General features: G+C 39.8%; 2 long non-coding RNA genes across 2 annotated transcripts; one reads left to right on the forward strand and one right to left on the reverse strand.

Moving 5' to 3' along the window:
• The first annotated feature begins 256 nt into the window (after positions 1–256).
• On the forward strand, positions 257–4,072 carry LOC117151770. The gene is made up of 3 exons (XR_004461886.1): positions 257–1,630; positions 1,957–2,222; positions 2,339–4,072. It is a non-coding gene; the product is annotated as an uncharacterized LOC117151770 (long non-coding RNA).
• Positions 3,595–4,614, reverse strand: LOC117151773. Its single transcript, XR_004461889.1, has 2 exons — positions 4,490–4,614; positions 3,595–4,386 (listed from the first exon to the last, which is right to left on the reverse strand). It is a non-coding gene; the product is annotated as an uncharacterized LOC117151773 (long non-coding RNA).
• Positions 4,615–8,019: the final 3,405 nt, after the last annotated feature.

Below are 8,019 nucleotides of genomic sequence, written 5' to 3' on the forward strand. Positions count from 1 at the left end.
AAAATAAACGTTAAGTAATACAGCATGACTTAGTAATAATTTTATGATGATAAAGATAACAATATCTCTTTAGATCTTGTTTAAATGTACGAATAGATATTGTATGTATACATTTATTCCAAGAATATTCCTTGAAAGATGGAATCTACTATTATTATGATAATAATTTATATAACAGAAGAGAGGAAATAATAAACGTTATTTAGATGTACTTATATAAACGAATATTTACATTCATGAAGTGTAGAATATTTATATTTACAATATTTATATAATTATGAATATACACATATGTGTATTCATAATTAAATATATACATATGTATATGTACGTCTATTGTTTATTGAGAACGATCATGTAACACTGGATTTCGTGAATGTGTTAAGGTTCATCGCATGGCAAGTTTGCCAGCAACCGGGTCGAACATCGTATCAGATGATTTTCACGTTTTGATGGAGTTGTTGACCCTTGTAAAGGTATCTGCGTGCCGCCACGATTATACACTTTCAGCGCGCTAGTGTGAATGTACGACTACCTGTCCGGTCAAGGTGGACGATCCATCATCGTGTCAACGGAGCGTTACACTATACGACCAGGAATTTCTAACATTCCCCCTCGTGTACGTATTCGTCCTCTATCGAGTTTGAACGATTTTTTTTTTTTTTTTAAGCGGGCCAGATAAAGAATAGCAAAATAAGAAGGGTGCAATCTTATCGCGAACACGAGGATTAAAGGAAAAAAATAATATAAGATTGAAAGTGAAATCGTAAGAAGCACGAATATCGTTGAAACTTGTTTCATTCGTGCGCAGAAAAACGAAAGATATACGGTTGACAAAGAGATAATGAGTCATGACACGAGTGATGAAAGATGTTGTTGAGATTTCGCGTCTACATTATTTTTATTTCTTAAACTAGCGATAATGTAAAGTCAATTACTTTTGACAGATCAAAGAATAATATTCCTAACTAAATATTCATGAAACAGACAACTTAATTCTCAAACTTTACCATGCAAAACTTCCAACGGTACTTCATTCCACAAACTCAAAAATCTCATGCAACGTTAGCATCTTTCAATTTTTGGTTAAAACCCAAAAGGATAATCGCTTATTTCTTATCTTCCCTAGGAACAAGCCTTCTGTTCTTGTTGGAGAGCCAAGTATCTGTCGAATTAACGGTAATCCTTTTTAAATAATAAATCTTCCGTTAAGTGTAATGAATCCGTGAAAAACGAGGATGGCTGAGAAGTGCAAGGTGCCAGGATACGAGGCGTCTTTTGTAGAGGTTAGGACAACCAGTGGCGATAAACGGTGCCAGCGGTACAGACGTAGCTGTAAAATAGGCCAAGACTTTAGAACGATACTCGCTGCTTGCTGCTTAGCCTCGTTATTAACCAGGACTTGGATATTTGGATACCCTTAATCTCTTTTCTACGATCCTACAGAGTCTAACCTGCCTGACCGAACAATATCAAGTTGCCTACCGCGATGCCAGTGCTACTCTGGACTCGCTATCTGATTTTAAAGGACACGCCATCGAAGATGATCCTCCGTTGACAAAAGGTGTCAAGACCGAACCTGAATCGTTGTCCGGAATTTTTCCCAAAATTGCCAGCGCCGTTTTACCGGGTAAGCCTGGCAGGACCATTTTCTGCTGCTTGTTTGCGTGCGTCAGGTTAGACCTTGTAACGGCATAAAGGTTTCCTGTAACACGAACGCTTTCATGAAGATAGATTTTTGTATTGTTACGTTCTTTTTTTTTTGAGAAAATATCATATTAATTATTGCATATGAATCGATCAGGAGCATTACTGTTTAGAAGTTAATTTTATTCTATAATCGTAGATATTACTATTTACACCTGCAAAGAATTAAAACAATAAGTTCATTACACAGTCCTTCGATTTGAAGGTTTTCCGCTGAGAAAAATTTAATGAAACTTATTTTAATTTTAGATGCAATTGACACGCGTGATAAAATAAATGATTGATCGAATGCTTGCGTAAATATCGTGAAGGATAATAGAGATATAAGGAAAGAGGAGTTATACAAGAAAATACCACGTTTTAATGAAACTTGAAACTACAAATATAATTTTCCGCTATTGATCATCGTACCATAACTGCAGCTCGATGCTATGAGTCAAGAGAATAAAATCGTTTAAAACAAGATTCGTATCGACGAAAGTGGAAACCGCGGCAAAGAAACGGTAGAAATCAAGGTAAAAGACGATCACCATTCGCTTTCGTATACTCCCTTCCCCTCATTACTCACAATCAGTCGAACGTCTGCGCGGTTATGCATACGAAATACATAGCTGCGTATATCCTTATCCAGGCCAAGTTCATCAACTGGGAGAAAGAACACTGAACACCTAACAAGACCAAGAAAAAGAACGAAACGCAGAAGGAAAGACAGAAAGAAAAAAATATATACGCACACGGCAGCATCGTCGAGATCCTTCACGAGTCAGTTCGATGAGGAGAACGGCAGAGAAACGATACGCGATGAAGATAGACGAATACAGTGGAATCACGAAGGGAAGAGAGAAAGGAGGAGCCAGTTCAACGAGTTCTAAGGCGGTGGCGGCCTTAAAAAGATGTCGAACGCTTTGATGTTTGCCGCACGTCATCTTGTGCGCTACCTCTGCGCGCTGATCCACGCTACAACCAACGACTAGCGAGGGATTGCCGAAAGATCGCGATCAAGAGGGTAGAATCGCGTGCAGGTACCCTTTAGTCTTCGCAGTTCGCACGAATTTGCATCACCTTGATGGTTCACTCGTATATACTCTTTTTAAAGACGTGTCTTGTCGACGAAATAGTTCACGAACACTGTTTGCAAATAGATGCTAGCAAACATTTATATTTATATATATATTACACCTTTTGATTTGACCTACAAGCTTGAGATGTTCGATTAACATTTATGTCCATGTCAAAAATTTCACAATTTACACAGCTTAAAGAACTCATCTCGGAAAAACTGTTATTACTCTTTAACATGTTCCAAAAGAAATTTGAATATGTTCAATGAGCCTTCAGTCGACTTTTTAACATTTTCAAAACGCATCTCCTTTTAAAAATAATCGCAAATGTCTCGTATCGATAACTATATCAATGGTTCAATCATCGATATGGAGCGTATTATACGGCTACGTGGAAGTTTTCCGCGTGATGCGAGTTCCGCTAAGCGGTATCGCGGCGGTCGATCGATTGCGAGGACATCAATACTCATTAACGTTCGTTGCATCGGCGTTCGGATCGTTCCGGACAAAGATTTCAGTGACTTGCCCGGTAACCATAACGGATGACCACACGGTGAACGTGCAGGTCTACAAGGGTTGATGACGATGCCAGGATCACAAATTAAGGCGCAGTAGAGGAAGTTTTCATTGAAAGCTAGGAACCACAAAGAAGCAGTTGGAAAATGGACAAATATCTACGAGGCCATTTTTATGAATAGAACTATCCGAGATGTCAGACTTCTTGTAGCTACATATTTCAATTTCATTGTCCATTCATAGTTGATATTCAATTTTAAGATTTTTCATGATATTCCTAAGTTTACTGTCGAAAAGAAGCAAACGGCTAATTGTTACTAACGTACATATTTTTACAACATGAACCATAACTTACATCCTCAGATTCATCCAATAACCATCATTCACCAGTAACTTAATACCCAATTTCTAACAAAGAAACATTTCTAAATTCCAGGAATACACAACAAAGATACCAACATATGAATTATACAAAACTCAAATAAATCCAAAACACCATACAAGACTTTCCAAATCACAGCTGGAATAACCTGGGCGTGTGCTTTCGAGGACTTTCCACGATCTCGAGAAATGAAGTGCTCATCGATACTGTTCTCCTGACAAATGTGCACATTGTCGGTGAACAGCGTGCTTCCAACTTCACAATTACACCGTTGCTCGATTATTCGATGTAAAAGGAGAATCAGGATGCTTTCCATCGATGGGAGTCGGCCGTTCTGGACGAACGGATCGTTGAATGCCGGCAGATCCTTTTTACGCTTCCTCCCCAGAGGATCGGTCGCTTCCTACGATTCGTCATCGGCAAAAACTTCTCTTCTCAATGACCGAATGTCGCTGAATGTGTCCTGAACGACGTATCCATGAACGGGTGCACCTGTAGCTACTGGCCGCTATTGCCGAAATAATTCGGGCCATAATAATAAGCCTGGAGCCGGAACGAACACAAGGACGACGGCCCATTGACTCCGTTTTTCGTGCGAGTGAATAGGAACGAGACGAATTGTGCACACGATGAATCGGCACCATAGCTCTCTCGAAGCTAGTGGCTCCTTGAATGAAGATGTCGTCGCTGTTTCCGCAGAGAAATAACATCGAGTCGATCCTGCGATTGTCCATAAATTATATCCTCTACTCCAGTTTGCTATTTCCCCGGCTATTCTTTTCTATCGGTATTTGGGGATTTTTTCGGGTAGTTGTTTGCTTACCTGCGCAGCTCAGTGTGATGGCATTTTTTAGCAAATTGTCAGCGTAAGAGGGGCCTGCGGTTAGTGCAGTTTTATTAGCTGTTTGGCGTTTATAAGGTGATTTTCTGGGTTGGAATTATTTACTTTGTAATGTGACGTATCGGTATCAACAGGACGCCGACAGGTCACAGTAACAAATTTATTTTATGTATTATATTATATAAATTTATTTTAATGTATTTATCTTAAGTATATCTAGATAACGACAGTTATTCATTCGACTAATGAAAAACGGTTACCTTCCATGAATGTACACGTAGTCGAACAGCGACGAGGTAGGAATACCGCTTGCAACGTCTTATTTTATTTGAGACAATCCCAACGGTTGGAAGAATAATTGCTTTCTCACATGCTGTGACACATAGCTATAGGTGCACTTCGAGTCGCAGGGGCAGCAGCGTGTAGAGACCTGGCTATTCCAAACTCGAGGTACGGATGTAAAATAATGTATCTGGACCTATGGCAAATAACTCGAGTTAAAGTAACTTTTATTTAATTTTAGAGAAATGAATTAATTTGAACAAAATTGTTACCTTGTAGAGGTTTCCGAGTAATAAATCTTCAACTATGTATACATATGCACGTTATCAAATTTTCAGCTTTGATTCCTTCTTTGCCAGTACATCGCTAAAATATCCTAGATCACGCAAGTTGGCGTAACGAGGAAAAAGTCATAACGTTTAACTCCCCGCGAACAAAACATCCTGTACCCCAATATCGATAACTACCCAATTGTGCAGCCTCTGGAGGTTCGTTTCTGATGTAATCAGGGAATACGCAGGGGGTGCTACTAATTGTAATCGTATAATACAGTCGACCGAGGGGTAACGGGCATCGCAAAGAATTGATTCTGGTTACGTTAATATAATCAGAAATTCAGGACTTGCTCGTCCCTGCCCTTATGAAATATGTACCACGGGAGTTGACAATATTCGCGTCTTATTTATTTACCGCCCATAGCACGATCGCAGAAAATCAACGACCCGTTTCGAGCATTTGCTGCACTCTGCACGAAAATATATTATGGCACGACAGTGGGAAGTTTTTAAGAACCAAAAAAAGTGTCCATATCTCTGAAATGTTCGTATTTCAGTGCGCACAAGTGTTTATTCGATTATAGGTCAACTTATATGATATTTTTCAAAGTAATGTTATTTCCAAATTGAATATATTCATTAAATTTTGATTACCATGATTAATTGAGTCCTCTTGCACAGGTATAATACTTGCATACATTAACAAACTTCGCAATAAAACAAACGAAGGAACGAATTACACGACTATTCTGTATCATTGTGCAAGAAGCTGCTGTTTTTCCAAAAGTTAGCTATCCTTCCAAAAGAATATAGAACGTTATGGTAAGAAATCACGAGAGGAAAGACTAATATTAAGCCACGTTTCTAACGTTTTGAACAAAGTTTCGAATTCAATTCGTCCAGCGGAACTCTGATAAATTCCTAGCCTATAAACATCTGACGGTAACCTCGCAATATCTAGTGCAACAAATAGCGTGAAACGAGAAACGTTCCGCGAGAGGATCGCAACAAAGTAGTAAGTAGATGCGTAATGTCGAAAGAGGGCAGCTTGGCGGCAGTGTATTAAACATCAAAGACAAGAGTAGGAAAGAGAAAGGGAATCTGAATGGTGAGAGGAGGAGGTTGGTAAAAGTGGGCAAGATCGCGCGCGCTTGAAAAGGCATCCATCGGCTTCTCTTTCAGCGGCGCGCATGAAACGAGCGCGCGGTATCGGCGCGGCGATGGAGCGGAGAGCGCGCGTAATCAATCAGTTTCATGGGAGCACGGAGGCCCGGCGCGTTAATGCCTGGTAGAAAACTGAATACACGCGCGGTTACCGCGCTCGCCAGACGAGGATTCGGCCGAGTGCAACGCGCAAGATGAATACGGGACCGACTACGAATGCATCTTGCACCAGCTACCGTTCGTTGGATAGTTGCCTCAACAATGCCCGATCCCTGTGTGCACGTGTCTTCGTATATATATGCGGTGTCTCAGAATTATAGGTCAATTAGATTGGTGAATGGTAAGGATTGAGAATATAGGAATATTTTTGTCTAAGGAATATGCAATTGATGTTGCTTTACTTTCTTAGGAATACAGCTATACACGCGAGTTATGGATACGAGTTGATACGTTTGGTAACGAGCATGATCTGTTTGGAATGAGCAGTTGTTAAGTGTGAAGTAAGAAACGGATTATTATTGTTTGATGATATATGAAGAATAAGAATATTCTGTTCTTGCATTTTGTTACAGTACTTTTCCAAATGTGATGAGAGAATGGAAAAGTTAAGGTGTAAGTAGTGTTGTCCGTGATAGAAGAAAAATCAGACTCCGGTCGCCGGGATTTGAACCTGGGTTCCGAACGTTCGTAATCTAAGGCGCTAACCACTACGCTGCTGTCGTTCGACTCTAGTAAGTGTCCAGTGGTGGTATTTGCTGTTGAGTGCCGCCACAAAATATAGTAAGTAGTTAAAAGGTTTCCAGCAGTGTTAAAATTGTCAATTCACGAATATTTGGTATGAAATACTGCAAAACTATAAATTTTACCGATATTTAAGGGACAAAATAGGGAACAGCATACTTTACATATGAAACGATACATACACAATTTCCTATTTCAGATTTCACTGAAACGTCATGAAAACGATCCATAAAGTTATAAAGTGGATTGCTCATTGGCAAATGCTCAAAACCTGCGCTCTTGAAACTTCGTTATTAAAACTTAAAACCACGTTGTATGTATATATATATATATATGTACATACGTTTATCAGGCAAAAAATGTTATTTACAACTGCTCTTATCAGCCCTCACATAATGGACTAGTAGTTCTGAAACACCCTGTATATATGTACATGGTATGTTACGCCACTGACGAACGCATTGTGCCAGCGTAGCGAGTAAACGAGTCACGCTGCGTCACGTTCTGGCCCACCACCGCAGCAGCAGCAGCCCTTCTCCTTTTGTACGAACACCCCGCCGCTTTTCAGCCCGGCCAGAATTACGTTACGCCGCTTTACTATCGGCCAGTTTATATTCGAGGTTTATGCGGACCTCGGCTAGATACACGTGAATAGCGTTTTAATCGAATCGCGCCGCAGCCACGTAATGATATTTACTCCCTTCCTTTACCGTGCACTCCACGTTATAGAATGGGGGAAGACTCCCCCTTTCGCCCTTTTTCCCCCGTTTTTTGATATGTCTTTGTTTTTCGTCCTCCCTTATTTGTTCTCTGTTCAGTTGTTTGTCCGCAGATTGGAAAATTGAAATCTTTTGGCTAGTTCCTTGGCCTTTGGTACCGAATTTTGAATTCTCCAATTAGATTGGATATGATAGATTTGGTACTTGGTTTTTAGGTATTTGGATACTTGGTTCCTTTTGCACGATCGAACTAATGACTTTAATGAAATTTTACAAGTTATAACTTGCAAGGTATTTATCATTTGATAAATATTCTTGCGTAAGATCAACG

Source organism: Bombus impatiens, unplaced genomic scaffold (assembly GCF_000188095.3).
Source record: "Bombus impatiens unplaced genomic scaffold, BIMP_2.2 scf_0418, whole genome shotgun sequence".
Classification (NCBI taxonomy): Eukaryota; Metazoa; Arthropoda; class Insecta; order Hymenoptera; family Apidae; genus Bombus; species Bombus impatiens.